Raw genomic sequence first — 3145 nt, 5'->3', positions numbered from 1 at the left:
TGCTGGGAGACCTTGGGCCAGTCACAGTTCTCTCAGAACTCTCTCAGCCCCACCTCCCTCACAAGGTGCCTGTTGTGGGGAGAGGAAGGGAAGGAGATTGTAAGCCACTTTGAGACTCCTTAGGGTAGAAAAAAGTGGGATATAAAAACCAACTCTCCTTCTTAGCTAAATATATTAATTAACCTTAGGAAAGAGCCCTCATTATGTGCATAAAAGCATGTTTATATATGTATATTTTTATGGTCCACTTTGCAGTGGCTCAAGTGGTTAAGATGCTGAACTGCAGACTGGGAGGTCGGTAGTTCAGCAGTTTGAGACCTGAGTGCCGCATGACAGAGTGAGCTCCTGTCTCTGGTCCCAGCTCCTGCCAACCTAGCAGTTCGAAAGCAAGAAATTGCAAGTAGATAAATAGGTATCACTTCGGTGGGAAGGTAACAGCGCTCTGTGCGCCTTGGCATTGAGTCATGCCTGCCACATGACCACAGAAACGTCTTTGGACAGCGCTGGCTCTTCAGCTTAGAAACGGAGATGAGCACCACATCCCTAGAGGCGGATTCGACTGGCTTTCGAGCAAGGGAAACATTTACCTTTACTTTTCTCCCCAGTGGGTATCCAAAGCAGTTTATAACACCACGTTCCCCTTCCCGCTTTATTCTCACAATAACCACCCTGTGAGGTAGGTCAAACTGACTGAGAAGGGCACCCAGCAATTTCTCACAGCACAGTGGAGATTCAAACGTGACTCTTCCCGATCCTCGTGCGAACATGAAAACTGCTACAATGCGCACTGGCGTTGCATACACACAGAAATGATTTATATTTATATTTTATATTAAAAAAAACTTTTGAAAGGTCCACATTAACAGCATGAAACCTTATTCCCCCAGAAGTTCTAGCAACCATTTACTATGACCAAATTAACCCTTGGGTGACCTCACAGAAAATAAGCAACCCTCTTTTACCCTCTGGCTCTTCCTTTTTTTATTACTAAAGAGCTTAAAAAAACCCACACCTTAAGTATTGGAAACTTCTCAAGGACACCTGGCTCAAAATCCTAGAATAATCTGAGCTTTATCTCTGAAATTCCAGTGGCCAGGGAATGCTGGCGAATTGTCTTCCACTATCCGGAGTGGATTAGTGCACGGTTCCAATTCAAAGCCCTCTCTGGGCCACCACGGCAAAATGAGCTGAAGTGTCTTCTGTTATACACAAGTGTTGGCTCGAAGAAATAAGGAAGAAAACGGAGCAGATGGTTAAGCCATTGGATGACGATGTAAATAGATGGCAATCCAATACGTCTGCCTCTCGTTACACAGAAGCGTGCCTTTTCTTTTTGACAAACAATATTTTTGGTTAGATTTGCAGCCTGCTTTTTTTTTTTTCCAAGCCAGAAAAAAAAAATGGCACTCAAAGGTATGGAACTATTGCAAGTTTATACCAACATCAGTTAAAATATAATGTAGTTAAGAGTTTGCGCCAGGCATGCTGACAGGGTATCTGGCTGCTGCCTCTTATTCTTTGTTGATAGCAGGTAGTAGCTGGGAGGAGGGGCCTGGGAGGAGGGGCGTTCCCAACTAGAGCTAGATCCATGAATGATGGATGCCTAGCTGCTGCGGCAGCGGCTTCTCCCTCTAGCCTCACTGATGCAGCCGGTAAGAGTGGTTCTCTCAGCTGGAGCTGGGCCTAGGAATTAGCAGCCAGAAAATGACAGTCTGTTTGTGACGACCCCTTACACACACCGTTTGTATTTCTCTAGAGCTGACCAGTTTCAGTGTCCGCCAGGCAGGCCAGGAGGTAGTGCTGGAGCTGAAGTGGGGAGGCCAGGTGTTGAGCCTAGATGCTGAAGGTAATTGGCAGCTCGGGTGGAGCCAGAACAGAATTTGGCAAGCGACAGGTAGAGCTAAGACAAAACCTGACAAATGAGGGGCAGAGTCTGACAATCTACCAGGGCCTGGGCATGTCTCTGCCAGAACTGGAAAGTTACTGGCTTTCAGAACACACAGCTGAATCACAGTCTTACAATTCCAGACCAGTGAAATGCCAGCAAAGCAACCACTGAACAATGACATTGGCATTCTAGTCTGGCACCCCACTTCACCACACTAAAGCCAGAGTGGTGCAGAACTTAAGAGTGTCAGGCTAGGATCAAGGAGATCCACATTCAAATCCCCACTCTACCCTGAAGCTCACTGGGTAACCCAGACACTGTCTCTGTCTCAGCCTGTCCGACCTCACCTGGTTGAGAGGATACAATGGAGAGGGTCACGTACTCCCTGAACTCCTTGGAGGAAGGGTGGGATAAAAATGCACTAAATAAATAAAATTGCCACCATGCAATGACGTCAGTAGAAGGTCTTTCGTTCTGCTGGTCTCTGTAAGGTTGCCAACCTCCAGGTGGTAGCTGGAGATCTCGCACTAGCGCAACTGATCTCCAGGCGACAGAGATCAGTTCACCTGAAGAAAAAGCCACGTTGGAAAGTGGACTCTATGGCGTTATACCCCACTGAAGTCCCTCCCAAACCCCACCTTCCTCAGGCTCCACTCCCCTAAATCTCCAGGTATTTCTCAACCTGGAACTGGCAAACAGGCATGTCGACATTACAGATTAGGAGATTTTGTTAAGAAATCAGGTCAAGAAATCTGTATCACACCACAGCAGGCGATCTGGTGGCGGATCTCCCACAAAAGATGTAGTTTAGACAGACAGAATGTACAGCCTCAAAGCCAGAGCAGGGGTAGGGCAATAACTAACCTCTTACACATGTGGTCTACTTGCACCAGCAGCCCAGTCTCCGAAATTGGGATTTGGGAGGGGGTATTTTTTTCTATGTGCATGTGGGTGTATGTGTGTGTGTGCGGGCGCGGGCGCACCTGAAAGTCATGGTGACCTCTGCTGACTGACCCCTACTGGGGGCTTGGAGGATATTCAGAGAGGTGGCTTATTATTGCCTGCCTCTGCATCACAGCCCTGGTATTCCTTGGAGGTCTTCCATTCAAGCACTTGCCAGAGTCCAGCCTGCTTAGGCTTCCCAGATCAGACTTGCCTGGGCTATCCAGGTCAGGACAACTGGGATACTTTTCATGACTAGAAAATTAGATCCCCCCCCCCCCCCCCCTTTTGCAAAAGCCGGCCCCACTCTCCTCC

The sequence above is a fragment of the Gekko japonicus genome, unplaced genomic scaffold (genome assembly GCF_001447785.1).
Source record: "Gekko japonicus isolate JY-2015 unplaced genomic scaffold, Gekko_japonicus_V1.1 scaffold3370, whole genome shotgun sequence".
NCBI lineage: Eukaryota > Metazoa > Chordata > Lepidosauria > Squamata > Gekkonidae > Gekko > Gekko japonicus.
Note: the sequence above shows the minus strand (reverse complement) of the source record.